This window comes from Puma concolor, chromosome C2 (genome assembly GCF_028749965.1).
Source record: "Puma concolor isolate L17-30 chromosome C2, mPumCon1.1.hap2, whole genome shotgun sequence".
Taxonomy (NCBI): Eukaryota; Metazoa; Chordata; class Mammalia; order Carnivora; family Felidae; genus Puma; species Puma concolor.
In genome coordinates, this window is record NC_141675.1 from 43,377,843 (window position 1) to 43,399,346 (window position 21,504).

The following is a 21,504-nucleotide window of genomic DNA, read 5'->3' on the forward strand; positions in this document are numbered from 1 at the left end:
TTATTCTATAGTTTTATAAAAGTGTCAGCAAACTAATTGTGCAAAAGGCTGGATGGTAAATACTTTTTGTTTTGAGAGTCATATAGCCTATTTTGCAACTACTCAACCCTGACATTGTACTGTAAAAGCATCCACAGACATTATGTAAATGAATAAGCATGACTGGGTTAAATAAAACTTTATGTACAGGCATTACAATTTTAGTTTCTTATAATTTTCATGTGTCAAAAATATTATTTTGATTTTTTTTCAACCACTTAAAAATGTAAATCTATTCTGTGGGTCTTTCAAAATAGGCAATTAGCGAATTTGGCCCACAGACTGATTTGCCAACTTCTGATCTAACCATTTGGTGATTACTGTTCAATGATGATAAACATCTATTTTCTGTGTTAGATCAAAGAAGGGAAAATCCAATTTGTTAGTCTTTTTGATTAATTTTCTATTTTGAGTTCAAATTAATTTAAAAGTTACTTTTTTCTTAAAAATTACTTATTTCTTAAATTAAAATAATTGTTGGGATTTGTTTATAGAGATAAATAAGCCTTTTTATAAATAAAATATTTCTAAAATTCCCAGAAAATAAGAGAATTAAACTTCTAATGATTTAAAGAAGCTGGACTTAAAAAAAAGTCCTTCTTACAGAAATTGTCAGCACAGAAACATTTTGGAAATGAGACTAGTTTAAAATTTCATTTAAAAATAAATAGTTATATGGGGCACCTGGGTGGCTCAGTTGGTTAAGTGTCCGGCTTCAGCGCAGGTCACGATCTCACAGTTCCTGAGTTCGATCTCTGAGTTGGGCTCTGCACTGACAGCTCAGAGCCTGGAGCCTGCTTCAGATTCTGTGTCTGCCTTTCTCTCTGCCCCTCTCTGTCTCCCACTCTTTTCTCTCTCAAAAAATAAATAAACATTAAAAAAAGAAAGAGCTAGCTAGCTCTTTGACCTCTTTAAAAAATAATAAATTAAAAAATGGCTATATTTTCCCCTGATTTATCAGTGCCAAATATTGTACAAACTTACATTTTGTTTTACTTGGGTTTTTATCGTATGGATAATTTAATGTGGAAATTCTAAACTCATACAGTTTTATAGATCAATAAACTGACAACACTCCTACATGATATGAAAATTATAAAAAAATGTTTGTATTTAATTAAATTAAATAATCATGCTAATGAACTTTATATGTCAATAGTAATTTTTAGTGTGTTAACTTAAATATAATCTCTAAAACACTGATTAATGTTAAATTGAACAAATTAATAGGTACTTCTTGCACATATAGATATTCTCTAAATGAAATGGAATACTGAAAAACTGATCAAAACAAATCTATTTTTAAATACTTTTGCTTCTTATTTTTATATGCCACAGAAAGTTTGTATCTTTGAGGTATGAATTTATTGATTTATATTTTATAATACTTGAGAGTGAAAAGAAGCTATGGAATGTATAATTCACATCTTATTTTGAAAACTTGCCTTCTTAGTTTTCTGATTAATGCCTTCACCTAAAACAAAGGTTAGAAAATGATGTACCATGGGCCATATCTGGCCAGTGACCTGTTTTGTAAATAAAGTTTTATTTGAACACAGTCAAACTCATTCATTTACATTGTCTATGAATGCTTTCATGCTATAACAACAGAGTTGGGTAGCTGCAAGAGAGACTACATGGTCTGCAAATCCTACGATATTCACTATCTTGCCACTTACAGAAAATGTTTGATGACTCTTACCTTAAATATGAAATATTATTCTTTCCCTTCTATGTAATACACCTAGCTGAGATTTTGTATCTTATGAGAAGCATTTTATGAATTTTATATATTATCTTTATTATGTCCTTGACCATTAACAAGAAAGTTTACTTTTTGATGAAAGAGCTAAGATTCCTTATAGCAGTGTTCCCTCCTTCTATATTAATTTTTAGGTGTTTTGTCACATTGATTATATCAATAACTAAGTGTTGTTGTTCTGATGGTTATGATCCTATCCATCTTAATCAAATGCTCATATATCCTATGATAACTTTCACTTGCTTTCCCAAGATCAAACCTAAATTTAGACCACATTTCTTAATTAGATACACAATGTAAAAGCTACATGGGAAGACTTATTAAATCAAAAGGGACACTCTTAGGTTAAGTTTTCACGCTGTACAAGAAAGCACAGGTTCTTTCTCAATGCTCTTTCTGACCATTATGTTTTTATCTTCAGAGGAAAGACTGATCAAAATCGTTATGAAATGGACATTTATTATACCCAATTAGAGGATATTACTTTCCTGTATTATATTACTAGCTGTAGTTATAAAAGAACCACAGTCATTAAATGTTTACATCCACAGTTTTTGATATTCTTCAATGCTGCCTGAAGGCTCTTCTGTAAATTAAAGACCTGAATTTATGCTTCCAAAAGGACAGTCTGAGAGTCTCTTCAACAAATGGTGTTGGAAAACTGGACAGCAACATGCAAAAGAATAAAACTGGACCACTTTCTTACACCGTACACAAAAATAAACTCAAAATGGATGAAAGACGTAAATATGAGACAGGAAACCATTAGAATACTAGAGGAGAACACAGGCAGTAGCCTCTTTGACATCAGTCATAGCAACTTCTTACTAGATATGTCTCCAGAGGCAAAAGAACCAAAAGCAAAAATGAACTATTGGGACTTTGTCAAGGTAAAAAGCTTTTGAAAAGTGAAGGAAACAATCAGTAAAACTAAAAGGCAACCTTCAGAATGGAGAAGATATTTCAAAATGACATATCTGATAAAGGGTTAGTATTCAAAACCTACAAAGAACTTATCACACTTAATAGCACTCCCCCCCAAAAAAAACCCCAAATAATTCAGTTAAAAAATGGGCAGAAGACACGAGTAGACACTTTTCCAAAGAAGACATACAGATGGCTAACAGACACATGAAAAGATGCTCAACATCACTCATCATCAGGGAAATACAAATCAAAACTACAATGAAATATCATATCATACCTGTCAGAATGGCTAAAATTAACAACACAGGAAACTACAGATGTTGGTAAGGATGTGGATAAAGGGGAACCCTCTTACACATGTTAGTGGGAATGCAAACTGGTGCAGCCACTCTGGACAACAGTATGGAATTTCCTCAAAAAGTTAAAAATAGAACTACCCTACAATCCAGCAAGCACTACTAGGTATTTAGCCAAAGGGTACAAAAATGTCGATTTGAGAAGACACATGAACCCAATGTTTATAGCAGCTTTATCAATCTGATATGTACAGCAGACAAATTATAGAAAGAGCCCAAATGTGCACTGACTGATGAATGGACAAAGAAATGGTATATATATATATACATATATACATACATACATATATATATATATATATATATACATATATACATACATATATATATATATATATATATATATATACACATAAATACAAAGGAATACTATTCAGCCACAAAAAAGAATGAAATCTTGCCATTTACAATAACATGGATGGGGCTAGAGAGTTACTATGCTACACAAAAGAAGTCAGTCAGAGAAAGACAAATACCATATGATTTCACTCATGTGTGTTATTTAAGAAAAAAACAGATGGACATAGGGGGAAAAAGACAGGCAAACCAGAAAACAGACTCTTGACTATAGAGAACAAGCTGAGGGTTGCTGGAAGAGGAGTGGGGGGATAGGTTAAATGGGTGATGAGTATTGAGGGCACTTGTGATGAGTACTGGGTGTTGTACGTAAGTGATGAATCACTAAATTCTCACCTGAAACTAATGCTACACTGTATGTTAACTAACTGGAATTTAAATAAAAACTTGAATAAAGGGGAAAAAAAGGCGGGGCAGTCTGAGAGCCTCTTGGAAAGGACCATACAAGATACTCTAAATAACTGACACCTGAAAGAATAAACTTTTAGTTACAAGCTCGTCAGATGACATTTTTTAAATAACTTTCAGATCAGAGCATTAGACAGAGTCAAGACTTCCACAACTCTTTTTAGTACAGAGGTAAAAGTATTCGTGAAACCAGATAGCAGACCCAAATTCAGCAGATAAGAATTAATTAAGTAGCACTCATTGAATTGATTAGAAAAACTTTGTCATCGTTATTTGCTTAGAATATTGTCAATGTTATTTTAGTGCTCTTTTTTTATGACTATATGAGGAACTCCTTTCTCTTCTTAAACTAGTTCTAACTCTTAATTAAATAGATGCTTTCATAAACTAAAATGAAACATTTAATAGTGATATCTGCTTCTCAGTGAAATCCCAGATTCAGCAACTCTTACTGGTGTCCTTTCTTTTTATGGCAATAGAGTCATTTGCATAGTTTCAAGTAGAATCTGTCCTCCTTTTTATCGGGCAATAATTGCACAAATTAATTACCCAACCAAAACCTTACCTTCAATGGCATATTTGAGACTGATTCTCATTTAGTCAGTTACAACAAGCCACTGAAGTCCCAGGAGTACTGACAAGGTTCCTGCCTAATGGGTTCCCAGTCTTATAGGTAGTAAAAAAGGCCAGCTTCTGTCAAGCTAGGAGTCCTGGAAAATTGGGGGAACTTCAATAAAAGAAACTCCCTTAAGTTTCTAGATACGATAAGTGAAATCTAGTCGAGAGAGATTTTGTCCAATCTGAGATGTCTTATGAAAACTTCCAGAAAACTTCCAGATGTTAATTCTGCAGCTTTAATAGTTGCTCAATACTGCATGCCCCAATATTTGCAATGCAACTCAAAGAGGCCTACACGGTTTATTATTACTCGGGCTGCATTTATGTGAATAATCACTGCAAACTTAAATGGGACAAGCCTTTTTGAGAGAGAGATTTTTTTTTTTAATTTTTTTTTTTTCAACGATTATTTATTTTTGGGACAGAGAGAGACAGAGCATGAACGGGGGAGGGGCAGAGAGAGGGAGACACAGAATCAGAAACAGGCTCCAGGCTCTGAGCCATCAGCCCAGAGCCTGACGCGGGGCTCGAACTCACCGACCACGAGATCGTGACCTGGCTGAAGTCGGACGCTTAACCGACTGCGCCACCCAGGCGCCCCGAGAGAGAGATTATTTATGATGACAAGGCGGTTAGTGACTGCCACAAGGAATTGTGGATTACTTTTAATATACAAAAGTGACTATTAAGTGTCCTTTCAATAGGATGCTGGACATTTATTGTCCAATCTCATGATGGTGTGCATGTTTGATTATCTTTACATTATTTTTTCTCTGTAGAAATTTAACTTATATAGGGCTGATGGCTATTAGGTGTTTGCTATCCATCATAATGCAAATGATTCCTGTTCAACACAATGCAAATAAGTTTTGATACAGGTAAAGATAAGATTAAATGTATACATTACATAAGGTATTAATTCAATTCAAAGGAATTATATATTAAAGACAGAAAAGCATATGATTATCTCAATACAGTCTTAAAAAAATTGGTAGAATTCAACAATTATTTATGATAAAAATTCTTAATAAACTTTATATAAAAGTACCTACCAACTTAATGTAACAAAGTAACTTCAAACCCTATAGTAAACATCATACCTAGTAGTGAAATATTAAAAAAAAAAAAGTTTCTTTTCAGAAATCAGGAAGAAGTCAAGAATAGCTGTTATCTCTATTCCTATTCATCACTGTACTTAATATAAATGCAATAAAACAATACAAAATCAAATTACAAACATTGAAAGAAACAAAACTGCCATAATTAAGAGATGTAATGATTGTCTGAAAATCAAGACTCTACAGATAAACTGTTAGATTAAGTTAAAGAGTTTAGAAAAGTTGCTGGATGTGCAAAAGCTACTTACGTTCCATGCAGCAAGAAGTGGTTAGAAAGTATACTTTAGAATTATGCATGATTTATAGAAAAATGTGCCTTTTCTGAAGAAAAAAACTTAAATAAATGCAGAGCTATATTATATTCATGAGCAAGAGTTCTTAATATCACAAATATTTTAATTTTCTCCAAGTTGATTGATAGAGTCAGTGGCATTTCAATAAAAATCACACAAAAAATGTTTTGTTTATGTAATCTGACAAGTTGCTGTTAATTGTATATGATTAAGCAAAGAGATAGGTTTAACTTTTTTAATGTTTATTTTTAAGGGGGGGAGGGGCAGAGATAGAGAGGAAGACACAGAATCCAAAGTAGTCTCCAGGCTCTGAGCTGTCAGCACAGAGCCCCATGTGGGGCTTGAACCCACAAACCACAAGATCATGACCTGAACTGAAGTTGGATGCTTAACTGACTGAGCCACCCAGGCACCCTGCAAAGAGATAGGTTTAGCCAAAACATTCCTGAAGTACTAGATAGGGGGAGTTGCCCCAATAGCTATCAAGACCTACTATAAAGTTATTATACTAATCGAAACTCTGTGATGTTGACACAGAAACAGGAAAAAAAAAGCAAGGAACAGAATATAGGACTCAAAATGAGCCTGTGCCTGTATAAAAAAGGATAAATATGAAACTGCGGATTAGTGAGGAAGGATGACCTATTCAATAAGAGAGGGGTGGAAGTTTCCCAAATGGAAGAACAATTAAAATGTTTCCTATATCACATAATACATGAAAATCAATTTCAAATGAACTAAAGAACTTAAATATTAAACGAAAATCTATACAGTTTTAAAAAGAGAATATAGAAGAGGATCTTCAAGACTTCAAGTTAGGAAAGGATTTCTTATTATCCCAAAAGTACAAAGGATAAAAAGGATATATAGATACGGACAGAACAAGAGACTTATATCAGAAATCTTTCTTCAAAAGACACAACAGAAAAAAGAATTTATAATTTTATAGAAACTTAATGCAACATATAGAATTGACAATGATTATATTCAGAATATATAAAGAATTCCTATGGGGGCAGCTGCGTGGCTCAGTCAGTTGAGTATCTGACTTCAGCCAGGTCATGATCTCGTTGTTCATGGGTTCAAGCCCTGCATCAAGCTCTGTGCTGACAGCTCAGAGCCTGGAGCCTGCTTTGGATTCTGTGTCTCCTTCTCTCTCTGCCCCTCCCCCTACTAGCACTCTGTCTCTCTGTCTCTCAAAAATGAATAAACGTTAAAAAAAAATCCCATGAGCCATAAGAAAATGTCAGTCCCAGTCATTGTGTTAATTTGCTGCATAACAATATTACCCTAAAACTCAGCAGTTACCAAACAACAAACATTTATCATCTCACTGTTTCTGTGGGTCAGGATCCTGGTGAGGTGTGGCTCAGGGCCTCTCACCCAGGCCTCTCGTGAGGCTGCAACCAAATGTCAGGTGGAACCACAGTTTCATGTGAAGGCTCTGAGAGGGGAGGAACTCCTTGCATGCTCACTGCCACGGTTTTTGGTTGTTGACAAGATTCAGTTCTTGGCAATGTGTTGGACTGAGGGCCTCAATTCGTTGCAGCTGTTAACTAGGGGCCTCCCTCAGTTCCTTAACATGCGGGACTCTCCTTGGGTAGCTCCCAACACAGCTCCTGACTTCACTCAGTGTGAGAGAGAGCAAAAGAATGAGAGAGAGCAAGCAAGACCGAAGCCACAGAATCCATGGAACCTAATCTCAGAATTGACATCCCATTAGCTTTTGCCACACTTTATTTGTTACAAGCAAATCACGAGGTCTAGCCCTCACTCATTTAGAGGATATTATACAAGGGCACAAAAACCAGGAGACAAGGATGGCTAAAGGTCATCTTAGGCTCTGCCTGTCAAAGTCATGATAGAAATGTACAGAATAAAAACAGTCAACAAACCTATTAAGAGACGTTTAACCACCTTAGTTAAAGGAAATGCAAATTAAAGTCAATTTTATACTTGCTAGATTAAAAAAAAGTAAAGTCTGACAATACTAAATGTTGGCAAGAATTTGCAGAAATGAAAGTGATAAAAATGGGAACTGATATGACTTTAGATAATACCTTCTCATCACTTAAATAAAGTTCAACTGGCACATAATCTATAACTTGGCAATTCCATACTCTATAATTTAATAATCTATAACTCTCAAGTATATATCCTAGAGAGCTGGCACATCAGAAGACATTCTTAGCCACATTGTTCACAGTAGCAAAAAAGCTAGAAACTAGAATGGATAAATGAATGGTAGTAGATGCATACAACAGAATATTCGACAGCTGTGTATTATCAATAAATATTGTGTGAGAAAAGCAGGTTGCAGACAAGAAATACAGTATGATCCATTATAAGTGTTCAAAAAGGAAAAAGCTAAGCAATAGTGACTTTAGGAATACATTTATATATGGTTACACCACTAAAACAAGCAAATGAATGATGCATACAAAATTAAAACTAGTTCCATGTAAGTGGGAGAAATGGAGACATAATGGAAAAGAGCTTGTGGGAGGTATCAATTCTTTCTTCAGTTGGGTATATACTTGGGTATTCACTTACCTTGTGGTTATTATTTTGGAATATACATTTATATCATATATACTTTTAATGATATATTTTTACTGAGATTGTTGGAATTACTTTGATGTCATAAAGAGCACCATAAATATCACTGTAGTCAGTAAGGACTAACCAAAGCAAGTCATGACTTCATAATATTAGTGACAAACAATCTTCATAAGGACTTTGGTTCAAGAACGCATGAATGATTGATTCAATAATGCTCAAGTTTCCGTGATTGCGTCCCCTGAACAAAATGAGGGTATTCTATACCAAGTCATCCTTACTGCTTTCTGCTTTTATCCACCTAACATTTGTAAAATATATTATTTCTTTAATTAATGATAGCGTACCTGATTTCATCTCTCCTCAAACTACTTTCTGGAAAGAAGGGGATAAAATAACTAACAAAGTAATATAGTTACCTGAATTATAACTGCAGCCATGAACTTCAATTCAGTTCTCACAGTAGTGCCCAGTATTTTCATATAAATCAATCTGCAAAATAATAAAAAACAGAAAAACACAGGAGTCATATACATAAAAAAAATTAAAATAAACAAAGGAATTCTCCAGCATGTGTCATACTGATAGTATTAGTCCAAATAAGTTGGTTTGTATTGTAAGCAAAATCTGAAAAATACTAATATGGACTCAGAGTGAATATTCTAAATGAGCTAAATGATAGATAGAGCACAGTAGTTAACTTAGCAAAACATTGGGTCTAAATTATTTGCCTCCAGTGACCCTTGAGAAGGACTTATTTTTGTGGTTTGAATATAAAAAGCTCAGAAATGCTAATCATCCCATCTGGAAATTAAAATCTTAAAGTGCTAGATTAATGAATGTTCCCAGTTAGCTCTTCCATGCAGAATAGTAAAGATGTTGTGAATTTGTTTTGACCAAAGTGATTAGAATTTTTTTTAACATTTTCAATACTGAGATTGAAGAAGCCAAAAAGATGCGGTATAATTTAGTAACACACCAATCTTTATTGAAACACAGAATGCCACTAAGTTAAGTATATGACGTTACTAATTTTAGGAATATAAGCTTTTCGCAAATTTGGAATCATAAAAATAAAGCAGCAGCCTTCAATGCATTGACCTTGTTTTCCTTGAAAAACACATTTAAAAATTTTTAAGTTTATTTATTTTGACAGAGCACAAGTGGGCGAAGGGCAGAAAGAGAGGGGGAGAGAGAATTACAAGCAGGAATTAATTACTAGCGCAAAGCCAGATGCAGGGCTCAGACTCATGAAACCACAAGATCATGACCTGAGCCAAAGGCAAGCAATAGTCAGAAGCTTAACTGACTGAGCCTCCCAGGCGACCCGAAAAACGCATTTTTAAATTGCGCCCTTTTCTACCTGCTTAGCATTTGTAAACAGTATAATGTGGGGACATTGTGTAGTCATTTTACTTTTTTTTTATAAAATATGAGATAATCTACATTCTTATATCAGTCAACCTAATGATTGTTGAGGTTTCATGTAGAATTATTACCAACTTGGGGCGCCTGGGTGGCTCAGTCGGTTAAGCGTCCGACTTCAGCCAGGTCACGATCTCGCGGTCCGTGAGTTCGAGCCCCGCGTCAGGCTCTGGGCTGATGGCTCAGAGCCTGGAGCCTGTTTCTGATTCTGTGTCTCCCTCTCTCTCTGCCCCTCCCTCGTTCATGCTCTGTCTCTCTCTGTCCCAAAAATAAATAAACGTTGAAAAAAAAATTTAAAAAAGAATTATTACCAACTCACTAAGTAAGCACAGTATAAAGTATTTGGCTTTTAAAACAATTTTAAATTTTGATAAGTACTTAGGGCCCCAAATGGAATGATCATTTCTTCCCTTCAACTACAGTAATATACATACTGGGAAATAAAGAAGAAATCTAATTCTACTTTTTATACATGTAATAAGTTTGGGGCCTGGGGGGTAACAGGACTTACCTAGTCCCTCCCGCTTAAAGATCTCATGGTCCAGTAGGGGGAAAGGTATTATTAGATAATTAATCGTAATTGTGATGAGTGCAACTGAGAAGTAATAAGGGTGCCCCCACACTATATAATACTATAATTGGCAATGCCCCACTTAGTCTTGGGAATCCAGAAGGCAGATTAAAGGAAGTGAAGAAGAAAAAATGAAGGAAAAGGGAATAGCATGGAATGAGGCATTGTCCAAGGCAGGAAGTGGCACGACCTGCCAAGAACTTGAAAGACAGCTCTGTAACTGGGGCACAGAGATTTGGGGGAGGAAAAAAAATCTATTTCCTTTCTCCATCCTGGTAATGTTGGAGAAGTGAATAAAGTACGCCAAAGATGGCCGATGGGGCTAAAACGAACTCTGGTCTCTAGCTTAGAGACCCCTCCTCCGGGTTCTTCTTCTTTCGTTTGCTGCATGAGCAAAAACCCCCACAGACATGGAAGCTGACAACTATAAATTACCCTCCCCACTGGCATTTGGGGCTCAGATCTTTGGAGAAATGGTCTCCTCTGAGCCTGCCTGTGTTAAATAGATCTCCGATCCACCAAGATCTGTGAGTGCCGCTTGGTTTTTCCACCAGCATTCCAGCCTGGTTCCGTAATAGTAAGACTCCAACCACTTTTCCCTTGAGTACTGTACCTACCTCCTCCAAAATATTTTTGCTTAAATCCAAACTACACAGAGCAACCAGAATAATTTTTCTTAAGCTCATTATTTGTATGATGGTATAGTCCTTCACCATCTACTTGATCTTGCAGTTGTGTCCTGCCTCTCCCCACCTCAACTATCTGTGAACTCATCTCCTCCAGGTCTCCCTGTAGCCACTCTACTCCATACTGACTCCCTGTTGCACATTCAGGGACTTCACACTTGCTTGCTCTTAGCTAAGAGCAAGCAAAATCTTCATGGTGTTCATTCTCTCCTTTCATTCAACTCTGCTCAGATGTCACCCAAACACTCTTATCAGACTCTCCTCTACCCCTCCATCCCTCCACATCCTTTTTCTTTACAGCACTTAACACAACCCAACATGTTACATCTTGATTTTTTTTTTTTTTTACTGTCAGTCATCTTTTAGAATGTAATCTATGAAAGCAGAAATTGGTTTGCTCTCTGCTATCTCTCTAGTGCATAGAACAACGTCTGACCCATAACAGGGCTCAATAATATTGCTTCAATGAGTGAATAAATGGAAGGTTCACCTAGCATGCTCTTAGTCTAGCATTCACTAACTGTGAGGCAGCATAGCATAGAGGCTATGAGTTCAGTCTCTGAAGTTTAGACCCCCTTGGTTTAAATTCTACCCTGGCATTTATTAACAAACACTTTGGGCAAATCATCTAAACCTTTTACCCTCAGTTTTTTCACATGCAAATTAGGAATTAGAACAATAGTACTACTTCAAGTTTGTTTGTTTTGCTTCGTTTTGTTTTTGAGGGTTAAATGAGTTAAAATATGTAGTGTTCAGCACAGAAGCAACACAGTTCCAGTGTTGCCTCTTCACTATTTCCATTCCTTCTTTAAGCACCCTCCCACCCGTGCTTGAGACTCCAGCTTATTCCCAAACACTATAACATGATTGTAGCAAAATCAGTCATGTTGACATTCTTCACATACAAGGTGACCATTAGCACAGAAAGTGACTTAGAATGAATTAGAAAAGGTAATTCTGTGAGTGGATGAATAGTAAAAGTTTCCTCTTCTACGCTGATGAAGCTTTCCCATAGGCTACGGGAAGGATCTCAACCTCTACTCCTTCAAGCAGGTGTCCTATGCAGCATAAAATACACAACTTTACCCTGCTCTGCCAATTCCTATCCTCTCACTTCTCCCAAAACGTAAGTAACACCAGCTTTAGCAACAGCATCAGTCAATATAGGCAATGACAAACAATACCCAAATCTCAGTGGCTTAAAAAAATAAAACATCATATATTCCTTCTTTGGTGGCACGTTCATCTCAGATGATCAGGGAGACTTTGCTTAGTTTTGTTTCTCAGGGTCTCAGACTGAGTAACCAGTATTGTGCAATTTCCCACATCAGAGGGAACAGAGAGCTCTTGAGGGTCTCACAGCAGCATTAAATACATTAAATGCTCTGGCACATATATATCTTCTCACAATTCATTGACCAGAATTAGTATCATGATTCCATCCAATCACAAAGTAAGAAATTATGTTCCTACTATGAACCTGGATTGTGGAGAACCAAAAATATTTGGCAAACAGTGCTAATTACTGCCATAGATAGTAAGTCTATGTGTAAGGTTGCTCTTCCCTAAGCCTGCCCCATCTCTGTCCTAGGATATAACAGTAATATTAAGTCATTTACTTGGGCATTATTTCCCAACTATTTTCATGTCCCAAACTAAACTTATCTATTGAAAACAGTAACTGATCTTTCACAGGCACTCTTATAGATAGTGCATGGTCTTATGCGTAGAAAATAATTAATAATAACAATAAACCATAATTTGTTTTTCTATATATATGAGGTAGTGAATTCACATGTCAGCCTTAGCTTTGAAAGTTAAGTGTTTTATTCTGGGCTCTACAGAGAAAAAGAACCAATAATTTACATATATAAGTACATATAAAATGAGATTGATTGTTTTAATTTAAAAAAAAAATTAAAGATTTATTATTTTTTAAAATTTTTATTTAATGTTTATTCTTGAGAGAGAGAAATAGAACATGAGCAAAGGAAGGGCAGAGAGAGACAGAGACACAGAATCTGAAGCAGGCTCCAGGCTCTGAGCTGTCAACACAGAGCCTGACGTGGGGCTCAAACTCATAAACTGAACCAAAAAGTCAGATGCTTAACCCACTGAGCCACTCAGGTGCCCCAAGAGGAGATTTATTATAAGAATATGTTCCCATGATTATGGAAGCCAAGAAGGCCCACAATTTATCATCTGCAAACTGGATACCCAGGAAAGCCAGTGGTACAATTTAGTCCCAGTCCAAAAACCCGGGAATTAAAGGGCCAATGGTGTAAGGCCTAGCCAAAATCTGAAGGCCTGAAAACCAGTAATGCTGATGTCCAAGGGCAGGAGAAGATGGATGTTCCAGCTCAAGAAAAAGAGCAAACTTGCCCTTCTTCCATCTTTTTGTCCTATTCTAGTCCCCAGACTGGTGGTTTATCACATATCAATGTCCACTCTTTACCTTCCTCTTAAACTATTACCACTTAAAAACTCCTATTCCATAGTCGAGATCTAGGTCGTCCCCGTATCTCTGTTTCCCTTTAAAATAAGTTATCTTTGGGGCACCTGGGTGGCTCAGTCGGTTAAAAGTCTGACTTCAGCTCAGGTCATGATCTCACGGTCTGTGAGTTCAAGCCCTGCATCGGGCTCTGTGCTGACAGCTCAGAGCTTGGAGCCTGCTTCAGATTCTGTGTCTCCCTCTCTCTCTGCCCTTCCCCTGCTCATGCTCTGTCTCAAAAATAAATAATAAAATTTTTAAAAAATTAATAAAAAAATAAAATAAGTTGTCTGGTCCCGTTATTACCAATCTATACTCCCTGGTCACTTGAAGCCATGCCAGTCTGGATTTTGCTCCTACTACTCCACCAATATACCTCTTTTCAAAGTCACAAATGACACCCACATCTGTAAATCCAAAAAAAAAAAAAGTACTTGGTTCTTATTTAGCTGATCTTTTAGTAGTACTGTTTATCATTTTCTATTTTCTTGAAGCATTTCTTCACTTCACTCTTAGGACTCTTTCTTGGTTCTCTTCTAATCATCTACCCCTTCATTTTCATGGCATTTCATTATTAAACATAGAACTACCATATGATCGAGCAATTCCATTTCTGAACATATACCCAAACGAACTGAAAGCAGAGTCACACAGATATTTGTACACCCCTGTTCATAGTAACATTATTTACAATAGCCAAAAGGTGGGAGCAAAGCAAGTGTCCAATGACTGATGAATGGATAAACAAAACATGGTATGTGCATAAAATGGAGTATTATTCAGTCTTAGAAAGCCAGGATATTCTGACACATACTATGATATGGATAAACTTTGAGGACATACGCTGAGTGAAATAAGCCAGGCACAAAAGACAATTATTGTATGATTCCATTTACAATGGTACCTAGATGGTCAAATTCATAGAAACAGAAAGTACCATAGAAGTTGCCAAGGGTTGGGGCGCCTGGGTGGCGCAGTCGGTTAAGCGTCCGACTTCAGCCAGGTCACGATCTCGCGGTCCGTGAGTTCGAGCCCTGCGTCAGGCTCTGGGCTGATGGCTCGGAGCCTGGAGCCTGTTTCCGATTCTGTGTCTCCCTCTCTCTCTGCCCCTCCCCCGTTCATGCTCTGTCTCTCTCTGTCCCAAAAATAAATAAAAAAAAAAAAAAAAAAAAAAAACGTTGAAAAAAGAAGTTGCCAAGGGTTGAGGAGAGAAAGGGAATGAGGAGTTAGTGTTTAGTAGGTACAGAGTTTAGGTTGGGGATGATGAAAACATTTTGGAGACGGATGGTAGTGAAGGTTTCACACAACATTAATATACTTAATGCCATAGAAAATGCACTTAAAAATGGCTAAATGGAAAATTTTATGTTGTGTGTATTTTACCAGAATAAAGAACATGTTGCATTTTCCATATACTTTGAAGACAGAGCCCAAATCTGCAGAATTTTATGTGGGTATGAAAGAAAATGAGGCCTGGATTTGGTCCAGTAAAATAAATGGGAAGACTCCAGGAGTTGAACATCTGGAGAGAAAATCAGGAGTTTGGTTATGACATTGCGAGATTGAAGTGAAACAGGCATATGGATTGTTGTAATTGACCAGTTTTCCTGCTTCTGCCCTTGCCTTAAAGCCTAATCTCAACAAAGCAAAGAGTAAATCTTATAAATTTAAGTCCAAGTGTTCACACTTCCACTGAAAATCCCCACTACATCCCTACTTCATTCACAAGACCAGTGCTCTAACCCCTGAGCTATGGACCCTCTACCTCATTCAGAGTAAAATATAGTTTTTTTTTACTTTGGCCTGCAGGGCTCCACGTGACCTGTCTCCCTGTGATCTCTGACTCTTCATGTCACTTGCTGCACTCCTGCTGCACGTGACCTCCTGACTCTTTCCAGATCATCCCAGCTAGACACTTATCTCGCATCCTTCACATCTGCTGTGTCTTGTGCCTAGAAGTTTCCACTTCCATGACACTGTCCAGCTATTGGCATGTTTATACTTCAGAAATTTCCATTTACATAGCATCTTACTAGTGAGTCTTTCCCTGACAGTATAAAATAATAACCCTCCCCTTTGCCATCCCCCTTGCCTGGTTTATTTTTCTATCTACCACTTATTACCAATGATATATTTATTTGCATGTTTGTTTACTGTCCATTTTTAACCTCATAGGGTGTGAACTCTAGGAGGTCAGAAACATTCTTCTATTTATTTCACTAACATCTCCAGTGCATAAGAGTATCTTATCTGATATATGATAGCTTCTCTACATATTTGTTAAACAAGCAAATAAATGAATGAGTCTTTTCTGACCATTCCAGAGACATGTTCAGAACTAATTGCTCCCTACTCTTAATTTGTAGTAAAATAAGAACTAGGATTGCCCTGCTCATCTCTGCACTGTTTGCTTTAATTATTTGCTATATAGTCCTAAGTAGATTGTATTACCAACACCACACCTAAAATAACTTAAATATCCAGTCATTATCTGCATTTCCAATTGTTTCATGAATGTAACTTTACAGTTTGTTGAATCATGATCCAAATGAGGCCCTTACACTGACATTGCTTGATAGGAATTTTATGTCTCTTTTCAAATTTTCCTTGTATCTTTTTTATTATTTTCTCTTTGGCTTACAATTTGGCTTGCAATTTTTTGTTGTTGTTGAAGAAATGGAGTTAGTTATCTATAGGGTTTTCTATAGTGTGAATTTCACTAATTACACCCCCATGATGAGGTCTGAAATGTTCCTCTGTCCTCTGTATAAGTTTGTTGGATCTCAAGCCTTCATCAGACTCCAGTCTGGATTTTTTTTTTTTTTGGCAACACCACTGTAAATATGCCTTCCCATCAACCAGCACCTCCTGTGTTCTTTTTGCCTTTGCTTAATTCCTTGACCATTTTTTCTTTAACAGAAGTATATTCCTTCTACTCATGTTTTTATGCTTTTACTATATAGACATGCATCCATAAATAGCTTATTTCATATTAACATAAACGTTGGGGCATCTGGGTGACTTAGTCAATTAAGCATCAGATTCTCAGTTTTGGCTCAGGTCATGATCTCACAGCTTCGTGGGTTTGAGCCCCGCGTCAGGCTCTGCACTGACAGTTTCACGCTGTCAGTGAATATTCAGAATATGAATATGCCATGATATGTTGTTTCCAATTTTTAGTTCATGCTGTAATATTTGGTGTGCACATGTGTTCACCTAGATAAAGGATTGCTCGGTCCTACAGGAGGCATGTTTCAAACTTCACCATACCTTGTCAAATTGCTTTCCAAAGCCCTCATACAAATTTAAGCTCTCACAGGCACTGTTCTCCCAAACCTGCACTAATACTTGGCCTTGTCAGACTTTCAATTTTTGTTGATCTGATATATATAAAATGCTTTATCATTTTTCATTTCCTTTGCATTCTCTTATTAATGAATTTGATCACCTTGATATGTTTGTTGGCAGTTCAGGGTTCTTCTGTGAGTGACTTCTCCATATTGTTTAGCTGTTTTTGCTGACTGAGATTTAAAAAAAAAAGTCTTTTCCTTTATTAATTTATTGGAATGCTTTATTCTGCAAAACAATTCTCAGCTATTGAATTGAAAATATCCTCTCCCAGACTTGGTCATCTCACTGTGCTTATGCTGTTTTTTTTCCTTGTCAAAGTGTTATTTCTCCTTTAAAATTTGTACTTTCATAGCTTGTTTAATAAACCATTACCTTCCTTAAAACTATAAAAAAGTCTCCTATATTTTTCTTAAAGATTTTGGATTCTTTTACTCGAATTTGTCTTTAGTCAATTCTATTTCTTTCCTATGACCTATGAATCTCCTTTTAATTTTTTCCATATAGATAACCATATTGCCCCCAAACTGATCATTGAACACTCTTTCCTTCTTCCCATTGATTTGTAATGCCATCTTTGTGGTTTACCAATTTCCCAGATGATGGTGAGTCGATGTCTGAGGTCTCTATTCGATTTATGAAATTATTTATCCTTATATGTAGGCACTATTTACAGTTTGAGATGAAAAGTCCATAAAAAAGAAAAAAATAATTTAACTAAGAAAAGACTCAGCCAAACATTAATGGTCCTCTCATAGCTCATTTCTCTATTTCCAGCCATCTACCAATAAGCTACTCCCATTTTAAGAGATCACTTCATCCATTTGTATGTCCTAGTGCACTTGCCAGAATCCTGGAATAGCTGCAAGCAAACACACATTGTATATTCCCTCTCTCTTGGACAAATTCCCCACCTAACATCCTCTCCCCCTGCCCCTACCCCCACCCCCGGCCTAGCCAGTCCCCCTTACATATTCATGGCTCACATGAGCCCTGCACATGTCACAGTTCACCAACTTCCCTGGATTATTCACTTGGTTTTCTTCCCCCATGAACATTTTTTTTTCCTGTTGCCTGTGAACTCTGAAATACGTGTCACGACTGAAGAAACGATCGACATAATATTACAAATCTGGAAGTGTTTATTGAAAGGCATATCTGATAAACATTGAACATTTGTGGTTCAAAAATTATACCTTAAGCAGAGAGTAAAGGCAAATGTACTTATATAATTTAAATGTAAAAAATCTACCAGAAATGAAGGTTTCTGTAAGTATTTCCTTTCGATTCCTTTTTGGATTTATCTATTTGACCTCCTTTCTAGTCTCTGACATTTTTTTGGCCAACTTAGTACTAACGTGTTATCAGTCAAGCCAGCAAAAACAAGGAAATCCTATTGTAGGGAAAAAAAATTAAAGGCTTTAAAATATTGTTGATTGAGGAACATAGAAAACATCATTTAAAAGCCTTTTAAATTACCATTCCCTCCGTTGCTGCTAAATTTCCCTTTGTCTCATTTCATGCAGCTGGTCTGAATGATGACAGAGTGGTTTGTGATTATGTGGGTGACATTAGGCGCCAGCTGAAATGGACACTAAAGGAAGAATCCAGCATCCTGCATTTATAATTCCTGCTACATTTGGCATTGCACCAACTTTACAAATATGCAATCCCCCTCCCCCCTCTTTTTTTTTTTTTTTTTCTGTAAATCCCATGGCCAATGAATGCTGCTATGGCAACGAAAGCAGGGAAAGCCAGGGGGGCCTTAGCTATAAAAAGAGTTTTTAGAGCATCATGGTAACTGGGAGCCTAGTGGCAGACTCTCAGGCAACCATACATTGTTAAACATCCTGTCTAGAAGCAAACGCGTCTACCAAATTTATTTACCTGTGTTGTCGAATCACTTGCTACAGAATTCTAAGGGCTCTTATTGCTATGATGGTTTTCATTTTCAATTATTGTATGGTTCATTCAAATCACACAGGTACATTTCCAACAGTTATAAGAAGCTTCCTAAAATAGACTTTTAGAAACTGAGCACAGCTGTCAAAATAATGTTATCGCCTTCAAGAATCTGTTTCGAAGATAGTTATTCCAAAGAAATTTAAAAGTTATATTCCTATATTAGCACACTAAGTAGTTCATACCAGTTTAGTAAATCAAATATTCCATACTGCTAGCTTAATAAGATGGGGAGTCATGCATGAAATGACTGCCAGGTTAATGACATAGGGAGCCATGCATGGCATGTATTTGCATATAATAGCACAGAATGTTCTCCTAAATCCTTTAAATTACTCATCAATTCTTAAACAGGCATTTAACTAAATCCTCATTCAGAATCAGGAAGAAAGTTAAAAAAAAAAAAAAAAACACCTACATATTTGAAGTAATTAGATTGGAGCTAAACAAAACCTACCTAAAGGATTATTTTTGGTTGGAAATTCTAGCCGTGGGGAAAGTGTACCGATCTGCATAAAGAAACAAACACATCTCCTGGACCAGGGTAAGGCACACAACAGCAGCCACTGTTTCCCATCACTGCCTCTATCATATGCACAGTGAGCACAGATCAGAAGTTTCACCACTAGCCTCAGAAATAAAGATGTATATCTAAAGCAGTGCAAAAAATGTAGATTGAATCTAGAATTGTTTATTGTGTACAGTGTTTTGATGGGCCCGATTCTGAATAAATCAGCAGGGATTTCTTTCACTTGACAACCTATATATTTAAGGTATTAAGGAACGTCTTTACTCTCAGATCACTTTGTTTTTACTGGTTGTGTAATCTTCTACACAAAATAAGCAGACTTCTTAGAATCAGAACAGTTATAAAACCCAGCTATTAGAGGAAATCAGCAAACACTCATGTCACACAAAGGCTATCTTCACTATTTGAGAGTGATGGTCTACCAATAGCTTCGTGAATACTCACAAGTACTCACTGTGAAATGAGATGTATATTCAGCTCTAAAACCAAAATTCATCCAATGAAGAAAGGAAAATAGAAAAAATGTAATGACTTAGGTCATTGGTTTTCTCTTCCTACTTTGTCTAATGGCAACTAATCTGTGAGTATTAATTCTATACTCAGTACATCTAGTGCATTATTTTGTCCTCACAATAATCTTCAGTGTACCATTATCTCCATTTTACAGATAGGGAAACTGAGGCTCATAAAGGTTAAGTAATTTGATCAAATGAGAAGCTGGAGCCAGGATTTAAACTCATTTAATTTAAATCCCATTCCCTTTCCACTAACTACACATATCTCCACTGCATATTGATGAAGAGAGAATAAGCTTTGTCTTGAGAGAATAGAGGAAATAGGCTTAAGAATTTTCTTAAAGAGCGTCCTTGATTTGCTAGATTTCTTACACTGTCGTCATTCGCAGTCAGTGCTAATACAAAAGAGAAACGAATGCCACCACCAATCACTTCTCATGGTACAGCAACTCTCTCTGGGAGTTTTGGCTGTTTTTAGCAGATTGATTATATGATGTATTAACAATAGGGTGTGTTTTGTAGCTAATATTTAAAGCCATTCTAAAGTGCAGTTCTGGAAATATAAAGCAAAAGCCCACTCATTGACAACAGAGACAGAAAGTGTCTATTCACATAGTCTATTTACATATGGTCAGTGGGTTGGCATAAAATCCATGAAGCAATGTTTCCTTCCAAGTGTAGCACTTCCTTAAGTGTTCATTACGTCTGATTGGAAAATGAGGTCTTTTCCAGTAAGATGGGTAGCACTGTTGTCAAATAAAATAGTAGCCATAGCTCTAGCATCTGTGATTCTGAGTAAGGTGGGTTTCACAGTCATCTGCTGAAACATCAGTGAATTACGGCACTTACTTAACATCCATCCAATAAACATAACTGAATATTTTTTAGTTTGTAAAATGTAGTTGCACAAAACCATAAGGAACCAGGATGTTGTTTCTACTTGACTCATAAGTTGCACACAAAGAATGGAGCAAATTACAAACATATGAAAGCGAATAAAGCAAATTTTCCCCTTCCAGAGCTCAGAGTCGAACGGAGGCAGCTCCCTCAAACATTTAATCCTCTGGATTCTACAACATAGAGATATTGGAGCACAGAGAGATAAATTTAGCCCAAGCAGAGGTGGGTGGCAGGGAGGTCAGGAAAGGTTTCCCAGGTGACATCTAAGTTGAAAATGACAGGATACAAAGGACTTAGTCGGGCAAGTGTGAGAGAGAAAGCATAGAGTGTCAGTCAGACTTTGGAGTGAAATCCAGCCAGAAAAACACAGGAATTATATGCAGCTCAGGAGGCCTGGTGAGGCAATAGTCGTGTCAAGACCCAGGCAGTGTTCAACTCTAGAAAACTCTATAATGGCATAAATGTTGAAACTCAGCACTAAACTAAGCTTTTGTTAAATGTAGTTACAATGGGCATGTTTTCTGATCCAAACACAGCGGGATAAATTACTTGACAAGACTCACTATCTACCATGGGGTAAACTACTGAGGTCTGATTTTCTCAAAAACTCTGAATTACCTAATTATTGTCAAAAGAAAGT

At 36.5% G+C, this 21,504-nt stretch overlaps 1 pseudogene across 1 annotated transcript in view; it reads right to left on the minus strand.

Annotated features, from left to right (window-relative positions):
- LOC147577219 (dolichyl-diphosphooligosaccharide--protein glycosyltransferase subunit TMEM258 pseudogene) overlaps window positions 1-21,504 on the minus strand; it is a 203,218-nt pseudogene that overhangs the window by 82,293 nt on the left and 99,421 nt on the right. Inside the window, exon 2 of the transcript XR_015240039.1 lies at window positions 8,857-8,929. The product of XR_015240039.1 is annotated as a dolichyl-diphosphooligosaccharide--protein glycosyltransferase subunit TMEM258 pseudogene (transcript). The remainder of the gene's footprint in view (window positions 1-8,856; window positions 8,930-21,504) is intronic.